The 21369-nt window shown below is 39.4% G+C and overlaps 1 protein-coding gene and 1 non-coding gene across 7 annotated transcripts in view; one reads left to right on the top strand and one right to left on the bottom strand.

Moving 5' to 3' along the window:
• The window catches only part of Kif16b (kinesin family member 16B), a 284108-nt gene that overhangs the window by 89764 nt on the left and 172975 nt on the right, over positions 1–21369 (top strand). The gene's annotated exons all lie outside the window — the stretch shown is intronic.
• Positions 8157–8291, bottom strand: LOC129673043 (small nucleolar RNA SNORA17). The gene has a single exon (XR_008719605.1). It is a non-coding gene; the product is annotated as a small nucleolar RNA SNORA17 (small nucleolar RNA).

The following is a 21369-nucleotide window of genomic DNA, read 5'->3' on the forward strand; positions in this document are numbered from 1 at the left end:
TGCTTCTATCTCATTGGAAGTTAGGGTCTATTTAAATTATTATTTATTACTTTTATTATTTTGAAAGAAGCTTTTATATAAAGAAGCTTGTTAAGTAGCTCAGACTGGTCCAGAACTCTTGCTCCTTCTACTTTAGCCTCCCAAGTGCTAGGATGTTATTGATAATTGAACCCAAGGCCCTGAGTGTGATAGATACATGCTTTTCCTTCGAGGTACATTCCTGGTGAGGGATACATTTTTGTTTCTTGGACTTTAAGTGTGTTCTTACTTGCTTTCTCTCTTTTTCTCTCTCCCCAGTCCCTCGTGTGTGTGTGTGTGTTGAAAATTGAAAATTGTGGGATGCAGTATTGCTATTCTACTTAGAAAACAGCAGGCTTCTTTTTTTTTTTTTTTTTGACTTCTGACTTCTTTCTTCACTTCTAAAAAAATACTGATAGTAATTTCTGTGTCAACAATGACATTTATTGTTTTCTGATACTAAGCTACTTATATGGGGGAACTAAGAGGAAGCCTTCCCTTGTTGTTGCTGTCTTAAGTAAGCTAAGTCTGTCTTTAGTATGTCTGTGGTTCTGTTTGCCATGCTCCCAGGGGGCTCTGGTGCATCTACGTCCAGAGTAGTTGGCTCAGGCTAGACGCTGTCATCAGGTTGGCTGTGAAATATGTGTGAGACAGGGAAAGAAATGCTTGTCATGTGTTTTGGTTATGTAGGTTTGGCTTAGCCTATGTTAGAACTCTCTTTGCATGATACCTTGAATGTTCTGGGAAAACTAGGGAATGTCCCTTTATAAAACAGAAGAGAAACAGTAGGAGAACAGCAAGCAAGAATGAAGAATATCCAGGTTGTTGAGGCATGCAGGTGACTCATACACAGCTGTGTACATGTAGGAGTCGAAGCTCTAGAAAATAATTTTTATATAATATCCCATGATTTGTATTTTCTATCTGTCTCAGTGCTTAACCAAATTCTAGTTTGAAGAAAACTGCTTTGGAGATGTGATTTTCAGTGACCCATATAATTTAGTAGGCCAAAAGCTAATTAAGGCTTTGTGTCTTTTCTCTAATTCTTTAGGCCTATGCTGCCCAATTCTGTGAGGTTTTATTCCTTTTAATCACAGTTATTTGTTTGTTACCTATGTCACTAGAATTGGACATTAATGATGCTAAATTGGGAATTATCAGAAGACACCGACTAATCAGTATTCCATCAAAAAGTTGGTCTGTAATTTTAAAAACTCTGTTGTCATTGTCTGTGTCCTCATTTGATTTAGAGTTAATTGTGGTTTTTAGCCACAGACAGTGCTGCTTTTCAAATGCGTGAATTATAAACCTGCTGTACTTCGGCTTCAGTAGTAGTGTTTGTTTGTACTTTTTTCACCTGCCCATAGGTAGTGGTAGGGACAATAGTTTGGTTAAGGAGATGTGACATGATTTTGCCATTTCCTGCTTATTGATTTTTCTTTTGGAGGAAATAAAAAAGAGCTGTTGATTTTAGTTGTTTTTTTTTTTTTTTCTGAAAGTGGAACTAAAATGATAACAGTGATGATGATGATGGTAATTTTTTAAAACATAGAGTTGTTGGTTTTTTGAAGTTTTGAGTTCTTTGTTTTAAGAAGGAAAAAAAGAAAAGTTCCCAAATTATGCACAAATGATATCATTAGCATTAAAAAGTACTTATTACTTTTTACTTATTGCTTATTACTATTACTTATTATTAATTTTACATAGTTTTTATTTTCTCTCTTACTTTAGATTTATCATGGGAGTTTTCTTTTATTCTATGTTTATATCTTTAAATCTTGCATTTGGATTTCATTGTTGAGGCTTTGGTTTCTGCTTTTGTCTTATTTCCTTAGTTTTATATGATAGCATTTTATTTATGTTAGACCATTAGTGTAGGAATTAAGTATTTAAGGCTATACATTTTTCTTGGAGCATGACTTTTGCAGCATCTCATGTTTTAATATGTAATAGTGAAATCTGCTTAGATTTTATATGTTTATAAATATTTGCAGAGTAAGAGCAAGAGAATGAATAAATTTCCATGAAGTTTGAATTTGCTTTGGGACTTAACTATCAGTGATTGCTTTATTGTAGTATTATACTCTTTAATAGTCATGGCCCCACCCCAGTCTGTTCTTATTGTTTCTGTATCTAGACTGTATCAGATTAATAAACCCTACTCTCTGTTTCTGGTTTTGCTTCCTTGAGTGTGTTTGACTTGTCTCTTTTCCTTCCCTGAATTTTGATGTCTCTGGTGTGTGGCAGTATCATCGCAGATGACCTCTGCTTCTCTTTGAATGACAGCCTGATTGCTTATGGGGTTCATGACATTTTTGCTAAGTGTGGACATGCTCCATTCCCCCCCCAAAAAAAAATTCTAGCTGAGAAGAAATCTTAGAACAGTCTAATCTTGGAGCCTTTGAATCAAACCTTGTGTAATTTTTGTTTGTCTTTGCAACGTTTCCTTAGAGCAAATTACCATGATGTGTGTATAATGGTTGTGTGTCTTTGAGACGTTTTTCTAAGAGCAGATTACCAAGATGTGTGTATAGTGGTTGTTGCTGTCTCATTCTGATTCATGGTAAAACAATTGGAAATTTCCTTTGAATGGATATTGACTTTTTTTCTCCTCCAGTATTATTTATGTTCCACATTTTTATGTTCTATAATTCTGCTGAGCTAGGTAAGTGTGAGATAGCCTTTGACAGTTTTGACTCCCTAGACAATCACTTAGTACTGGAACACAAGTTATGTGAGTCCACATTGAAGTTTAAGAAGGCTGTAAAAACAGCAGTGTTTTTGAAACTCACAGGGGAGCCCCTTAGTGCACATATGTTAAAACGTGATTTCTTAGTTTCTGAGCCCGTAGGAAACCAACAAAAACCTAATAAGAAGTAGGGTAGGAGAATGTGAAAGACAAGCCCAGGAGTCTTGCTGATTTGAAGAGGCAGCATAATTTTAAACAAATTCAAACGTTTGGATGCCTCTCTGGCTGGGATGAAAGCCCCAGGGTGACTTCTCTCTAGGCTTCCCCACACCTGGGGTCTGAGTTCTGCTCCCCAGCCTGTGTTATGACTCAGAGATGCTAAGAGGATTAGTTCAGAGTAAGTATGGCTCAAGAACCCAAGAAGGGTTGCTGCTTTTTTAGAATTTCTCTTGAATAAAATTACATTTTACAATACAGTTTGGGAATTTATGAAGGCCCAGGGCTTGGGAAAAGTTATTTTGTAGGAATCCCTCACCACCATTCCCCAGGCACAAGATTGACTGGATGTGACATCAGGGTAGAGTTGTTCAGTTTTATGCATGTGTTGTATCCCTGTAGTTACAAGCTTTTGAAATCAAGGACTGGATTTCATGCTTCTTGATATAAGTAAACGTTTGTGGGTAAGTGTCTTGATAGTTAAGGGTGTAAGTCTCAAAAGCCAGATAAATCAGTATAGGTGTAATTAAATTTATATTAAATTAGTTTGGCAAGAAATCAAGACTCCAGGCACTTGTTTAAAAAATAAATAATCATATCAGCATTAGGGTTGGTGAATAGGGAATTGGTGTCTTCTCAATGAAAGTTCTGGGAAGACTTCTAAATTGATTAATTTTCATTGTTGAAAGCAAGCAGACTGGATATTAGTTGTATTATGTTTGATCCTGGAGTGAATAAAATTACCTTTTAGAATAAGAAAACTAATACCTTCCATTTATATAGCATCTTCCTTCCAAGAGTTGAAAGCAGTTTGTAAAATCATCTCATTAGTGTTTTTGGCTTTCATTCAGAGTGGCTAGCAGGGAGGCTGGTGAGTGTATTCATGTATGTGCACATGGGTGGGTATCTACACACAAACTTCCTTCCTTCCCTTTGGCTTTTAGTCAAGGTATCTTAAACCACTTTTACAATTTAATCTTGGCTAGAATTTGGCATTTTGTTAGCCTCATGTTTTAAAAAATTTCACACTATTTTTAGAATATTAAACCACATTTATTCATGAATACCAAGTTTTTCCAGAAAAAAAGGAGCAGCTTATGCTACACATGATCAGCAGACGATTAATCAAAAGTTGATATCAGAAATGCCATTCAGATACGGGCTGCAGAAGCTTTCTCTTTAGACTTTTAAATTAGATTTTGATTTCTTCATAATTGCCTTTATGTTCATGCCCACACTTGAGCAAGCATTTGCCTAGGAGATGAAAACACGAGTTTTGAAAAAGTGAAAATTTTCATAATTTAGCATTTATTTATTCATTCATTCATTCCCTCATTCATCCATTCATCTATTTATTGTCTGTCTGTTTATTTATTTTGAGATAGTGTCTCTCTACAGAGCTGTGACTGTCCTGGACCTACCTTGCCATATAGCCTAGAATAGCCTTTAATTCATAGAGATGTGTACTCTCCTGCCCGAGGGCTAGGATTAAAGGGTGTGCCACCTTACCACTTCCAGCCAGTTTTTCCTTTTTACTTTTTTAAAATATAATAATTTGTTAATTACAATTTATTCACATTGTATCCTAGCTGTAGCCTCTCCTTCATATCTTCCCAATCCCACTCTCCTTCTCTCCCTCTCTTCCTCATCTCCTTCCATGCTCCTTTCTCAGTCCACTGATAGGGGAGGTCTTCCTCATCTTTCCTTTGATCCTAGCCTATTGGTCTCATCAGGACTGGCTGCATTGTCTTCCTCTGAGGCCTGCTGGTAAGGCTGCTCCCCCATCAGGGGGAGGTGATCAAAGATCCTGCCACTGAGTTCATGTCAGAGACAGTCCCTGTTCCCCTTATTAGGGAACCCACTTGGAGACTGAGCTGCCATGGGCTGCTTCTGTGCAGGGGTTCTAGGTTATTTCCATGAATGGCCCTTGGTTGGAGTATCAGTCTCAGAAATGATCCCTGTGCCCCGATTTTTTAGTTCTGTTGCCCTCCTTGTGGAGCTCCACAAGACACTTCCACGTCTTTCTATATCCCCCTTCTTTCATAAGATTCCCTGCATTCTGCCCAAAGTTTGGCTATGAGTCTCAGCATCTGCTTTAATACCTTGCTGGGTACAGTCTTTCAGAGGCCTTTTGTGGTAGATTCCTGTCTTGTTCCTTGTTTTCACCTTCTTCCTATGTCCATCCCATTTGCCTTTCTGAATGAAGATTAAGCATCTTACACAGGGTCCTCCTTTTTGCTTAGCTTCTTTAGGTGTAGAGATTTTAGTATGATTATCCTATATTATATGTTTGTATCCACTTAAAAATGAGTATATACCATGTGTGTCTTTCTGTTTCTGGGATACCTCACTCAGGATAATCTTTTCTAGCTTTTACCATTTGCCTGTGAATTTCATGATTTCCTTGTTTTTAATTGTTGAATAGTATTCCATTGAGCAAATGTACCACAATTTCTGCATCCATTCCTCAGTTGAGGGACATCTGGGTTGTTTCCAGATTCTGGCTATTATGAATAAAACTGCTATGAACATGGTTGAGCAAATATCTTTGTTGTAAACTTGAGCATCTTTTGGATATATGCCTAGAAGTGGTATAGCTGGTCTTGAGGAAGCACCATTCCTAATTGTCTGAAAAAACGCCAGGTTGATTTCCAAAGTGGTTGTACAGCAATGGAGGAGGGTTCCCCTTTCTCCACAGCCTCTCCAGCATGTGTTGTCACTCGAATCTCCTTGGTTGTTAGGCATTGTTTTGCAAGAAGTTGCTTGTCTGGGTGTTCGCTTATGCTGCACGTGTCTTTTCCTTTAATTGATACTCATCTTGAGCCACTAGCACTTCTTTGACTTACTCTCACAGCAGCTGCATTTTGGCAATAAAGTGTCTCACAGCAAAACTACACCATTTTAATCAAGGTTGTAGTAGAATCTCTAATGGACTTCTTGCTCAATTAAAGTAGAAAAATCTCTGAAAATCTAGGAAAGTGATCTTATTTCTTATAGCACCGATTCTGATGTCTTTTTAGCCATGCTTTGCTTGCATAGTGCAGGTGAGCTCTTCTTTATCACCAAAGAACAAAAGGATTTTGTTTCTGTCTTGTCTGTTGTGATTTCGGGCCAGTGTGCGAGCACCGTGAAGCCACATCTCTGCTCTTGACCATTGTGTTGCCCCATAGCAAGCCGTTGTGGATGTTTAGGGGAAATTCCTTTGCTGGGGTAGCCTTACTGTCATTATTTCTAAACACACTGAGCAGGAGCTTTAGGATTCGACCAAAGATATTCACAGTATTATTTCATAGTGATCTTTATTCTGTACGTGAGATAAGAGCTAGACAGTGTTCAATATAACCTTTCAGGCACTGATACCAGGATTATAAACCACACATATGTGGAAAGTGGAGACTTTATCAGGAAAGAGCTAAATCATCTTGCTTTATACTTTGTAACATTGCCTGGAGCAGAGGTGCTAACATTAAACGAGAGCCTGTAGATCAGTGGTTCTCAGCCTGTGGGTCACAACCCCTTTGGAGTTTGAATGACACTGATTCCATTGGGGTTATCTGATTCCATTGGAAAACAGAGGTATTTACATTACAGTTTATAACAGTAGGAAAATTACAGTTATAAAGTAGCAATAAATATAATTTTATGGCTGGGGTCACCATATATGAGGTCATAGTCTTAGGAAGGATGATAACCACTGCTTTAGATTTATTTCATCAACATGAATCATTGAAATAAAAAAAAAATTCTGTTGGTTCTATGTGAATTTCACATCATGCATTCCAATCTCCCTCCTCTCCTCCCTTCATACCCACCCTCCCCCCTTGCAACCTATTTCCTACCTGAGGAGGAAAAAGATCTTATTGTGGAAATTGTGGTCTGTCACAATGTGTCCCACAATTTACCCTTTTCCCCACACTTCTTTCCTTGAAATGTTCATTGTAATGACTCATTGGTCTGGCTTCTGCGACTCTAGCAATACTGGCACCTCACTGGGACCCCTTGTGGATATCCTATTGTTGTCCTTTGTCAAAGGGATCCTATAGTTTTGGATCCTATATGACTGGCCCCTTCATGAACTCCAGCAGTGTGTTGATGGGGTAGGTGTTGGAGTGGGCCAGTTCAAAGGCCTGGACCTGGGCCTGAGAGGTATCTGAGCTGGTCAGCCCACCCAGTCTCTTACTGTCTGCCCTCGGGGCTGGCTCACATGCAGCCCTTTCAGACAGGGCCAGCTCTACCCTGTTGCCCAGGCTAGGTGAAGGGCTCATCTCCTGAATGCTGCTATAGGTGAAGGGCAGGGATAGTGCTCCTGCTCTGATGACCTCAGAGCCAGCTCTCTTGCCTGCCATAGGTGACAAAGGGTGAGAAGGGGGCATTTCTCCCTTGCCCATGTCTCTGCAAGGCAGACAAGTGGCAGGGCAGCTCTCTCTTACTTACATGCTTGGGGGTGGTTTGCCTGTGCTCCCACCACCAGAGTCAGTTCTACTCTGCTGCTTAGGTGATTTTGAGGGCTCACTCTCCCAAGTGCTGCAGCTGATGAGGGGCCAGGCCAGCTCTCCTGCTCTCATGACCTTTGGGCCAGGTCTCTCTAGTGCCGAAGGTGGTGAGTGGGGAAGGGAGAGGAAGCTCTCCTTCATCCACACCACCACATAAGAGACAAGTGGTAGGTCCAGCACTCATGTCCATGTGCTGACACACCTGCAACTCATTGTGGCGCAGCTCTCTGTAGTTGGCTAGGTGTAAGGACAACTTTCCTGATCTCAGGCCCCTCAGGGCCAGGTCTTCCATGATGCCCAGGTGAGGGGTAGGGCTAATTCTGCACAGCCCTCAGACATCAACATTTTCCCAGGTGGCAGCCCAGACCAGGGACGTCGCCTGGCATTTGGTGGTAACAGACTCCTGATGCTACAGGGCCATAGACTCATGTGGCTCCTAGTGGCAACACAGGTCAGGACTCCACTATCCTCCCAGGTGGCATCACTGGCTGCTCTCATCAGGCTGTTCCTTCCTCATTACCTTCAAGTCTCTAGTTCTGCTTCTCTTCATTATACCCACATCTTCTGTTTCTCATTCTCTTTCATTTCTCCACCATTTACTTGTTCTTCTTAGTGGTTCCCCATCTCTGATTGGTACAGGCAGGGGTCATCTTGGGCATCATCTGTGCCTCCAAGCCTCCAGGATAGCTCGCTGTCCAGGCACCTGAGTAGTGGTTGTCTTTGGCTCACTTCTTTCAGGAAATAATAGGCTACTACTAAACACTGAAGTGTTTACAGGTCAAAACACTGAGCGTGGACACAGCCTCTCTCCTCTCTGCCACCTACTGAAGCACATGTGACACAGCAGCCACACTTGCAGCACATCTAGGGGCAGTCTGAAATTCCATTTCTGTCTCAACTGTACCAAGAACACTTTGGGGGCACAGATGTTGCTCATGGGAATTTCACATTGTGATGATTAATATTGATTGTCCATTAGACAGTATCTGTAATGATCTAAGACAAACCTCATGACAGAGTCTAGAAATATCCAGCAGGCATACCTCTGGGCCTGTGTGTGAGGGCTATCCTAGATTGTGTTGAGTTAGGTGGGAAGACGCCCCTGAAATGTGGACAGAAGCATTCCATAGGCTGAAGTCCCTGACTACACAAAAGGAGTCAAGCTGAATGCCACCCACTCATCACTCTCTGCTCCCTGCTTGAAGCTGTAATGTAGACAGCTGCCTTATGATCATAAGTCTATAACCTCACCACCGTGATACACTGTACCATCAAACTGTGAGCCAAATAAAACCTTCCTCCTTTCCATCCTCGGGCTGCTTTTGTCATGTAGTTTGTTACAGTGGTGAGAAAAGTGATACACAGCGTCAACTGTCCCTTCTCCGTGTAGCACAGGTTTCATGTGGAAGCAATTGGCTAATGACACAGTTTGTTGATTTCTTCCTCCACACAAACTTCTCTAAAGTGGGCTTTGACCAAAGATCTCTCCAGAGCATTAATAATACATGTTATTACTCATTTTCTTCAACAACAGTAAGAGATTGCTTTTTTAACTGATGGTAGTTGCTGAAAAGAAGGAAGGAGAGGATTTGCATAACTTGTTAATATGTGTGGGTGGACTCTTCAGGCATCCCAGAACAATTCTTACCCCTGGGCTTTAGCTTTGCAGCTCTGTGTTCTGTATCTGTAAGCTGCTGTAGGAAGGTAGGTCCTAACCACCCTGGATGAGGCTGGACTCTGCACCATTGAAAGTCCAGTGAGTGAGGCAAGTAGCCATGGGCTCAAATTTTTTTTTTTTTAAGTCAGAAGTGGCAGAAACATGGGACCAGGAGCAGTGGTTCAGGTGGAGAGTATGTGTTACTGAGAAGCAGAGTGTGGGACTGTAATTTTATCATGTCTGGAGTTACATCGCTCACTTTCCAGCCTAGATCCACTATTGCTTCTTAGTTATATAACTTGGACCAGCTTTAGCTGGTGCAGTGTTAACAGTCCCTTGACGTCAGTTTCCCTCCCGGAACTTAGGGTGCTCTTATCTTTGTCCAGGATCGTGATGATTAAGAAGGCACCTAGAATGCACCTAGGTGTGTATATCTGAGAAGGGTTTGTGTGTGCACCTGCATGTTTTTACTTGGATGTGTTTAATGTATATTAACCTTAACTGGAATAAGAAAATCAGTTCTGTGGCTATTTTTGTAAGATGACATGGAAAGATTTTTTTCTAATAGCATTTTGTTGTTGTTGTTGTTCAAAGACAGAAAATTAATCTCTTCAGAGGGATCATTGTCAAATTTAATTTTAGAACTGAAACTGTGAAAATCTGTGTTCCAGATTAGTCCCCCATAGGAAGGTGACACTGCTGACACTACTTTCATGGGTGAAATGTGAGTTTAAAGGCTAGATACCCAGAAACTCTTTAGAATAAGCCTCAGGACTGGCTCATTCTAGTTCCCAGGAGGAATACTTTAACTAATATTTTTTGGGAAAAATGGTATTAACCTTTACTGAAGGACATTGCAAGAAATGTCCTAGAAAACAGGCTATCATGAAGATTTGAGAAACTATTGAGGACAGGTCCTATGGTGTGACAGTGGTAGTACAGTCTTCCCTGTGTGCTGGTTGGTTTAGAGTCAAAAGGTTTGTCCCAGTCTAAGCAGATGCACTTTATAGGTTCTTCTCCTTAATTCAGCCATCTGCTATTTTGGTTTGTTTTTCTCCTTGTATTTTAATGTTCTCCTTTCAGCTTTTATGTGTCAGCTCTTATTTTGAATAGTCTTTGTCTGTAGCCCAAGTTGAAGTCATGATGCTAGTTTTTCAGCCTCAGAAGAGCTAGGGTTTTAGACCTGTACCACCATGCCCAGCTTCTTGGTGAAAAGCTGGTTGGGTGATAGAAAGGAAGTGCTGAGAAGATTGTGCAGTTTAGCTCCCTTGAGCTCTTGGTTTTGGAGACAGTTGGTAACCCTGGTCACTGACTTTACTGGCCCTTGCAAAATGATGAGCTTTCATGATTTCATCTTCCCTTCCAGATTGCCTGGCAGTCTCCTCTAAACTTGTCACCAGCTCACGTTGTAATACACTGAAAAGACAGATAAATACTCACTTTTTTTTTTTTATTTTACCACAGATTCATGAAATTTCTAAGATTTGGAGTTTTTTACTCAATTTCAGACAGTGTTTCTTTTTGATGTAAAAATTCTGATAACCATTTAGTGGCTGCTTTTTAACCTATGCCTTTTCATACCTGTATAAGTCTTTAAAAGTTTTTACCCTCTGTCAGAAGAGGTATAACAAGCACATGTTGGAATCAGCCATTTCTTCAGCAAGTTCTGGGTCCTACAGGAGGAATGTCAGTAAAAGCCAACCTCTGCATTCCACGTTCTCATGCTTCTGGGATGTTATTCTTTCTGAACCACTAAAGTTAGGGTTCGTGTGTAATTCTACTTGATAATTATAATCTTCCCTTGACTCTTGAGCATCTTAATTCCTAATGCCATTGATAGTTTCATTTATTCTATTTGCATCTTTATTTGGCCACAACATCCACAAAGATGCTCTAAACCTCATTCAATAGCTTTATCATTAGTACCGGTGATACTGTTTTAAAATGGCATTAGACAGGAGAATAATAAAGTCATTTGTCGATGGCCTTACAAATGAATGTCATTATGGTCATTTATGAAGGTAAGGATAAAGTCAGATTTATCTCTGTGACTCTCCTCTTGACTTAGACTGTATACTTGTGTGTATATATATATATATATGCATACTACACACTCATATGCACACACACACACACGTGTAAAAGCTTGCCTATGTCAGCCATATTTTGTAAGTGTTGATTAATATTTACTAATAATCATCTTTTAGTAAAGCTGCTGTTAATCCTAAACAGCTGCATAACCAAATCACCACACAGAGACTGGGTTTATTTAGTTAACCTAGAACACAATGCTGGGCAATAGTTACTCCCTCCTAAACTTCCAAGCCCTCATAGTTTCCTAACATTTAGATTTTGCCCATTATACTTGCTTTTTGTGAAATATTATGTCCAGCCCATTCACGTAGTTCCAAGATCTGTCCTCCAGTTCTCTCTCCTAGCTCTCCCTCGCCTTTTCTCCTCCCACTCATTTCCTGCCCTCTGTCTCCTCCCCTCTTTCCTGTCCTCTGGCTCCTCCCATTGCTCAACATTGTGGCTAGTTGCTTTATTTTGGCCTGTTTACACAGAGTTGAGACAGGATGCTTAGAATAAGTATCACAGTGCATTATCTGGATTGAAACCAGAGGGGTGGGAGGGGGGGGAGAAATCAGCATTTGAATGAACAAGGGTGAGGTGTATACATTTCAAAAGAACATTAAACCAACAGCCATACTTTTCATTTCTTTGATTTATACCTGAAAGAGTTTTGAAGTATAGAATTTCATAAAAATTTATTTTGTCTCCCAGTCTTTGTTGACCTTTACTTTAGACTTGAAAGCAGAGTTTCATCATATTGCAAATGGGTGGTCAAGAAGGCTGCTCAGGCTCAGGGCCATCAAGAATCTGGTGAAGAGAGGGAGGGGCTGTGGCAGCATATATCCCCAAGAGCATCCTGCCAGTGCTTTGTGCTGTCTCCTGAAGTTTCTGGGACCTCCCAGAGTAAGACAGTAAGCCCTCAACCTGCGAGTTTGTGGGTTGTATTTATGTTCAGACATTATATACACACACCTGTTAATTTATACATCAAATTTAGTCTGGATATAGTTTTATATGGTATATTTATGATTATGTAATTTACATTCTAAAATTTAATGTTGTAATGTTCTATATGGGTAGATTCATTTTGTTATCACTGTATTATCTTTCTGGGCTTCCTTTTAGAAAACAAAATTATAAATATGCATTTAGAAAGCAAATTTAAATGTGCATTTTTGTCCTGTGTTTACTACAGATGTTCTACATATTGTTATTTGCAAAGGATCCCAGTTCCTAGAGTTTTTCTTTTCTTCATAGACATTTTCACAGTCTGTCACTGGGTGGCTCTGTGAATAGAGATTACCCCTGAGATTTAAAAAAAAGTAATACTTTGTTAAAGAATGTCATACATATTTTGATCATATTCATTTGCCTCCCGTTTTTCCAAAGTCCTCCCTATCTCCTTACACATTTCACTCATGTTCATTCGCACTCTCTCCTTCCTTTCATCCTCCCTCATTTTCTCTTTCTTTCCCTCCTTTCCTCTTTGTCTTTTTTCCCCCCTCCTTCCTTTCTTCCTGTCTCCCTACAAAAGCACACAATTCAGTTTGTATACAGTGACTATTCCTGGCCATGGGGCCTGTTCTGGAGTGTGGTTGATATAGCCATTCCACTGAAGAAAATTGACTTTTCCTCACCTAGAAATCAATTGCCAAAAGCTCCTTGGCTGAGATGGGAATCCATGTTTCCTGTCTCTTCTCCATGCTCGTATTTTGTCAGTATTGAGCTTGTACAAGTCTTATACATGCTGTTATAGTCTCTCTGAGTTCATATGTGCATCTGCCCTGTGTTGTCTGGAAAACACTGTTTTATCTACCATTTCTGGCTCTTAAAATCTTTCTGTTCCTCCTTCTACATAACCCCTGAGATCTGAGTGGAGAGATGTGACAGACATCCCATTTAAGGCTGAAGAACTCCAAAGTCTACCATCCTTCTCATGTTTACCAGTTGTGGGCTTCTGTGTTAATTTCCATCTGTTGTGAGGAGAAGCTTTTATGATGAGGGTTGAGTGATGCAATGATTTATGACAGAGAAATAAGTCATTAGTGGTTATTTCATTTCTATAGTAGTTTAGTAGGTGATTAGTAGTAGTTTTTTCCCTAGAGCCCATCTAGCCACAAGTTCATTTTCAGTGTCAAGTATTTTGTGGTAAAGGCTTTAATTCCAATACAAAAGTGATTGGTTACTACTGTAACATTTGTGCTACTGTTGTATGAATGGGTCTATCTTACAGACACATTGCTAATATAGCTCATAGGGTTCCTAGCTGAGGGAGAGTGATAATCACTTTTCTTCTCTGATAGTTTTTACAGCACCTTTCACTAGTATAAACAGTAACTGGAGATGACACTTCCAGTTGAGTTCCAGCTAGACTGCTCCATGTGCCATGATATAAGTGTGTGATGTTTTTAGCAAAAGGTTGTAGGCATCCTTTTTGAGCTATCTTATTTATGTTCTATGTCTCTACCTCCCTTCCAACCCTTACCCACCCTTATCCCTTCTAACCACCAACACTAGGTAGGAGAGAAAGAAGGTTAGAGGGGAGAGGGGTCATTGAGTTCTTTGTAGTCTACTTCCTGCTGATTAGGGGCATTGCATTCTTTGAGGCAAGCCCAATTTTTGTCTCATCAGGGTATCTCCAACTTGTTCTTATCTCTTTTCTCCCAACCACTTGACAAACAAGCAGCATCAGGAGGAGCAGAAACCATAGGAGGAACAGCCTACCTCCTCTCATGGGTCTCTGGTCTTTTTATACCCACTCTAGAGTCTGAAGATAGAATTAAACTATCTTCAGCTGGCAGAATCTCACCGCTGCCAGAGCACCCACAAGGCAAGTAATCTTCTGCTTTGGACAGTCTGAAGCAGCCCCACATCCCACACCTGCGATTAAAACAAAAACACGTTTACATACTATAACTGGGTTTTTTAAGACACCAAAATTCTCACTACAATATGTCTTACAGTTAAGTTCAGGGCCTCAGTGTGTAGCTCTGACTGGCCTGGAACTCACTATGTAGACTAGGTTAGCTTCAAACTAATGGGGATCTCAGCCAAATTCTGAGATTAAAAGTAAGCATCACTCCTGGCAGAATTTCTTGCTTGCTGCAGTTGTACCAATTTTGTAAGATGTAACTGAGTAACTTATATTTGAAAGTACTTCCAGATATCTTCCTGAAAATTAGTGAATAGAATTCTAGAGATGGTACTTCTGAGTCAATGATATAGTCATTTAATTTAAGAACGATATCAGGCTAGGGTCAGATGGAAGGGGAGGAGGACCTCCCCTATTAGTGGACTTGGAGAGAGGCAGGGGAAGAGATGAGGGAGGGAGGGTAGGATTGGGGGAGGAGGCTACAGCTGGGATACAAAGTGAATAAACTGTAATTAATATAAATATTAAAATTAAAAAGAAAGATATCACCATATTCCTTTCTGATGTTTTGTTTTTATACAGCCTCTCAACAGTTTTTCAAAGTATAAAATTTGGCTGGAGTGATATGTTAGAAATGGATTTGTATTCAAATGACATCAAGAGAAACTTATTTATGGCCACATTATGTTTCCTTTTTAAGTGAACTACCTGTTCCTATACATTTCATATTTTCTTATTTCATTTTTGGTCACTCTCCTTTCCTAGAATGTAATTTCTTTAAAATTAAAAAAAAATACTATGATTTTAACTTTCATGTAAGTATATATTATATATTAAGTCTTTTCTTCTCTTCCTGCATCTCCTGTTTCTAACTCCAACCTAGTCCTGTTTCTTTCTTCTTTTCCTTGGCCATTTTAACTTCTACTTTGATGTCAAATATGCATACATGAGGTTTGCATTTGTATAAAATTTAAGAGTCACAAATGAGAGAAGATAGGTAATATTTATATTACTGAATGTAATTTAAAATGACTATTCCCAGTTGCATCTATTTGCCTGCAAAAAACTATAAACTCATTCTTTCTAGCTGAAAAAATTCTATTGCATATATACATATACATTCTTACTCATTCCTAGGTTGTTGGGCATGTAGGTTGATTCCATAGCTTATCTATTAGCAATAATTTTTCAGAAAAGTCGTGTTCAGGTATCTCTGTGATATGTTTACATGGAATCTTGAGTAAACGTTTGCTCAGGAAGAAGACAGTAGGTCACATGCTGGAGCAGCCTCCATACTGACTTCCTAAGCGGTGGTCCTACTGTGCATCTCCCCCTCCCCCAGCACTTTTAGGGATCCCTTTTGTGCACATTCTCATCAGCACTTGCTGTTCCTTGTTTTCTTGAATGCTGTCTTGACTGGGGCAAAATGAAATCTCAGTGTAGTTTTAACTTGCATTTCTCTGCTGGCAGCGAGGTTGGACTTTTAAAAAATATAACTGTTGGCCTTTTGTATATTTTGAGACCTATCTGTTACTTTTATTAGCTCATTCATTATCTGATTTCTTGTTTACATTTTTTGTTTCTTTGTATGTTTTAGATATCAATCCTGTGTTGTATGTATAGCTGGCAAAGATTTTCTCCATTTGTGAGCTTTCTTGATGAACGTTTAACAGTTTTCCTTTGGTGAACAGAAACGTTTCATGTCAGAAACGTATGTATTGTTTGCATTATTTTCTGAGTAGCTGGAGTTCTGAAGAAAATCATTGTCTTGTCTTGCTTTGTCTATGCCTATACCTTTGAGTATTTCCTGTAGATATTTTAGAGCTTGAGGTCTTACATGGGAGTACAGCACTTTGAGTTTGTGTTTGTGCAGCGTGATCTAGAAGGATCCAGTTTCATTCTCGTACATGAGGATATCTTTTTCCCCAGGACCATTGTAGAAAAAGTTGTCTTTTCTCTGTTGTGTATTTTTGATATCTTTCTCAAAATATCAGATGATTTATACCCATGTGCATATCCAGGGCCTTTTGTGATTATATGTGAATATTTTTCCTACTTTTGTGAATAATGTCAGTAGAATTTTAATAAAATTTAATATAGTCATTTTTGCATATTAATTCTTTCATTCCATCAGCATGGGCATTTCCATTGTTGTGTATCTTTTTGCGTTTCTTTAATGATTTAAAGTTTCTTATTGAAGTCCTTCAGGTTCTCCTACAGATTATTTCCAGGTTTCCCTCAGTCCAGAAGAACTGGGAATGCGGTTGTTTCTCTGATTTCTGATTCAGTATGCTTGTTATTAGTGTGTAGGGAGGTAACTAATCTTTTGGGTGTTAATTTTATATTTTCTGAGATTACCTATCAGATACGAGTTTTCTGGTGGAGTCTTTGAGTTCTTTTATATAGAGAGTGATATTATCTACAAATAAGAACATTTTGACTTCCCTATCTGTGTCTTTTATTTCTTTCTCTTGTCTAATTGTTCTAGTTAAGACTTCAGTCACTATATTGAATATAATGAATGAAAAAAACAAGTAGCTTTTCTTTGTCTTCATTTTAACAGGAATATATTGAGTTTTTCTTACTTAATAAAATGTTAGATATATGTTGGTAATAGCTTTTATTATGTCAGAAACATGCTTCTTCTGTTTTCAGTCTCTTCGGGGCTTTTGTATTTTGTCCAAAGCCTTTTCAGCAACTACACAGATGATTGTGTGATTTTTTTTTTTTTAATTGCATGTATGTGTGGTGGTTTGGATAAAAATGCCCCCAATAGGCTCACATATTTGAACGCTGAATCATCAGGATTGACATTATTAAGAAAGGATTAGAAGGATTTTGAGGCGTGGCCTTGTTAGCAGGATTGTTCACTGGTGATAGGCTTTGGGGTTTCAAAAGTCCATGCTAATCCTAATCTCTCTTTCTCCCTCTCCCTCCCTCTCTCTCTCTTGCTGTCGATCTCTTTCTCTCTCTCTCTCTCTCATCCTACAGATCAGAATATAGCTCTTAGCTACTTCTGTAGTACCATGAATGCTGCCATGCTCCCACCATGATGATAATGGGCTAAACCTCTGAAAATCTAAACAAGTCCCCATAAATGATTTCTGTTTTAAGAGTTGTTTTGGTGTGGTGTTTCTTCTCAGCAATAGAGTGATGACTAAGACACTGTTCATGAGTTAGGTCATATGATATATTGCATTTATTTAATTGTATGTGTTGGAGTTGCATATCTGAAGTGAAGCTATCTTGATCACGGTATTTTTTTGATATGTTCTTGAATTTGGACAAAATCTTTTCTGAAACGTATTGCTTCTATGCTTATTTGAAGCGATTGGTTTTTAATTTTCTTTTGTTGTTAATATCTCTCTTTTTGGCATAAGGTTGAGGCTCATTTTATAAAAAATAATGTGGTAGCATTTATTCTCTTTCTATATTATGGAATAGTGTGAGAAGTATTTCTTTAAATGTCTGATGGAATTCACCAGTGAATCTGGACCTAGAAAATTTTAGTTGGTAGATTTTTGCATGTCTGTCTTTTACTGCTTCGATCTCATTGTTTTATAGGTCTTTCAAAATAGTGTGTCTTATTTTGGCTTATGTTTGATAAGCCATTGGTTTCTAGTTTCTTAGTTTGTTGAATATAGTGGAGCATAAAATTTTAAGGTATTTCCTAATTCTAATAGCAATCCCTAATACTTCATTGTTGTTTGTTGTAAATGTTCTCTTTTCAACTCTTTTTTTTTAATTCTCTCTTCTTCCTCACAATAGTTTGTCTAAGGATTTGTGAATATTGTTTATATTTTTAAAGAATAAACTTTGATTGAATTATGTTATTATTTTTTCTTATTTTATCAGTTCTGCCCAGATATTAATTACTTCTTTTCATGTAGTCTGTGTTTGACTTGCTGTTGTTTTTCCAAAACCCAAGGTACATTGTTATTTATTTGTGATCTATCTATTTTTAGTGTGAATGTCCCTCTTAGCATCTCTTTCATTATTACCTACGTTTTGGTATACTATCTTTTCATTTACATTTGATTCCAGTAATTTTTTTCAAATGATCCATTCATGCTTCAGTAATGTGTTGTTTCCCCTAACACATTGCATTGTGAAGGCTGGCCTTACCCCATTCCTTCGTGATGTTTCCTTGAAAACTTTGGCTCTAGTCAAGTTTTCACCTTGTTTAATACCTCAAGGTTCTGATTCATCAGTTTCTCCTAAGGGAATTCTGCTGGACAAGTGTCGGCTTTAGTCCTGTGACACTTGCTCTGAGTTTCCCTGGAATGTGGTTCACAGAGGTAGAGAAGCACTCTTCTGCAGAGGTCCACTCCAGGCCAGCAGTAGGTTTTTGTTTGGAATTTTTATTGTATTTTATATTTTTTGTGTATGGGTGTTTTGGCAGGGTGTCTATGGATTATGTGCATGCAGAGGCCAAAAAAGAACCTTAGATACCTGGGACTGTAGCTACAGAGGGCTGTGAGATGTCATGTGTGTGCTAGTGAATGAACCCATTTTCTCTAGAAGAGCAGCCAGTGCTCTTCACACCTGAGCCATCCTAGCCCTGTTCCAGCAGCAGTTAGTTTGATTTACTACAATTTGATTTCACAGTTTCTAGATTTTGTATTATATTTAGAAATATTTCGTGATTATAAGAAAAGCATTTTACTTTATAACTTTTAATATTTGAATCCTTGATGTACTTAGACTCATTCTGAGCAAAGTCTGGACTTGATTTACCTCCAAAATCATTTGGAGTTGTTATGTATTATCAGTAATCAGTTGTCATAATATATATCGACACTTACTTTTCTTGTGTTACAATACCATTAGTGATTAATGTATTAGTTCTCACTTGTACTCACTTGTGTTGCTTGGTTTTTGTTACTCAGCTTGATACTGTTGAATTTCAAGATTCAGATACATATACTCTTCTGGTATCAATTGTTTTAAATATACCATTGCTGTTAACTTGATTTTGATTCTTTCTGACTCCTTTTGTCTTAGGTCCCTCCTGGGTTTTCTTTTCTTTATTTTTACACATGTTTGTATTATTTACTTTACATGCCAAGAGTTCTCCCTCCATCCCCTCCATCTTTCCCCTTCCTCTCTCCCTTTCACCCCAGGAAAGGGGATCCCCCTCCACATGTATCAGCCCATCCCAGCACATCAAATCACATTAGGACTGAGCATATCTTCATCCCTTGAGGCCAGGCCAGGCAGCCCTGCCAGGGGGAAGTGATCCAAAAGCAGGCAATAGAGTCCAGGTTAGAAACATCCCCCATACATCACAAGGCACCCCCTATGAAGACCAAGCAGCCCATTGGCTACATGGGCAGGGGGCCTAGGTCCAGATCATGCATGCTCCTTTGCTGATGTCTCAGTCTCTGAAAGTCCCCTTGGGACTGGGTTAGTTTTTTCTGTTGATCTTCTTGTGAGGCTCTTTCCCCCTCCATGTCCTTCCATCTTTCCTCCAGCACTTCCACAGGACCCCCAAATTTCCACCCCATGCTTGGTTCCAAGTCCCAGCAACTGTCCTGATCCCTTGCTGGCTGGAGCCTCCCAGACTACAGTCAAGTTAGCAAAGTATCATTATTAGTTTCAGGGGCTGGCTCTCTACCATGGATCTCAGGTTGGGCCAATTTTTGTTTGGGTTTCAATTTTTGTTTTCTTGTTACCCTTGCACTTCTTGTAGGCAGGGGTAATTTTTGGATCAAAGGTTTTGTCAGTGGGTTGTTGTTCCCCTCCTTCCACTAGTTCTGCCTGGCTAGGAGGTGGTCACTTCAGTCTCCATGTTCCCACCTTGTTAGGAGTCTCAGCTAGAGTCACACCCATGTCCTCCCAGGAGCCTACCCTGTCATAGGCCTCCAGCTTGACAAAGAGATGTGCTCCACCCCAGTTTTTCTTCTTGTTCTGAGCCCTCTCACCTTCCACCCTCATTCTCCCCCATTTGATCCCCAGCCTTGTTTCCTTCCCCATTCCATCTCCTTCCCAGTACCCCCTTCATCCTTTTCTGTTGTCTATTCTATTTCCCCTTCTGAGTGACATTCCAGCACCCTTCCTTAGACGCTCTTGTTACTTAGTTTCTTTGGGCCTGTGGATTGTAGGATGATTATCCTGTACTATAGGTCTAATATCCACTTATGAGTGAGTATATACCATGTTTGAATTTCTGGATCTAGGTTACCTCACTTAGGATGATCTTTTCTAGCTCCATCCATTTGCCTGCAAATTTCATGATTTGTTTTTAATAGCTAAGAAGTATTCCATTATCTAAATGTGCCACAATTTCTATATACATTCTTTAGTTGAGGGACATCTAGGTTGTTTCCAGTTGTTGGCTATTACAAGTAAAGGCACCATGAACAAAGTTGAGAAAATGTCCTTATGGTATGATGGAGCATGTTTTGGGTATATGCCCAGGAGTAGTATAGCTGGGTTTTGAGGTAAAACTATTTCCAGTTTTCTGAGATGGCACCAGATTGATTTCTAGAGAGGTTGTATAAGGTTTTACTCCCACCAGCAATAGATAGATTTCTTCACATCTTCTCCAGCAAGTTTTTCTCTTTGGTTTTTTGTTTGTTTGTTTGTTTTGTTTTTGTTTTTTATTTTATTTATTTATCTATTTATTTATTTATTTATTTTACGTGTTTAAAATTTTTTATTAATTACACTTTATTCATTTTGTATCCCCCCATAAGCCCCTCCCTCCTCCCCTCCCGATCCCACCCTCCCTCCCCTTTCTGCATGCATGCCACTCCCCAAGTCCACTGATAGGGGAGGTTCTCCTCTTCTTTCTGATCTTAATCTATCAGTTCTCATCAAAAGTGGCTGCATTGTCCTCTACTGTGGCCTGGTAAGGCTGCTCCCCCCTCAGGGGGAAGTGATCAATGAGCAGGCCAATCAGATTATGTCAGAGGCAGTCCCTCTTCCCATTACTATGTAACCCACTTGGACACTGAACTGCCATGGGCTACACCTGTGCAGGGGTTCCAGGTCATCTCCACAAATAGTCCTTGGTTGGAGTATGAGTCTCTGGGAAGTTCCCTGTGTTCAAATTATCTTGTTCTGTTGCTCTCCTTGTGGAGTTCCCGTCCCCTCCAGCTCTTACTATTTCCCACTTCTTACATAGAATTCCATTCACTCTGCCCATCAGTTGGCCATCAGGCTCAGCATCTGCTTTGACAGTCTATACTGCAGAAGCTTTCAGAGGCCCTCTGCGGCAGGTTTCAAGGTTGTTTCCTGTTTTCTTCTGGCTTTCAGAGGCCCTCTGTAGCAGGTTCCTAGGTTGTTTCCTATTTTCTTTTTCTTCTGATGTCCATCCTCTTTGCCTTTCAGGATGGGGATTGAACAT

The sequence above is a fragment of the Psammomys obesus genome, unplaced genomic scaffold (assembly GCF_907164565.1).
Source record: "Psammomys obesus unplaced genomic scaffold, mPsaObe1.curated_primary_1811, whole genome shotgun sequence".
Lineage (NCBI taxonomy): Eukaryota > Metazoa > Chordata > Mammalia > Rodentia > Muridae > Psammomys > Psammomys obesus.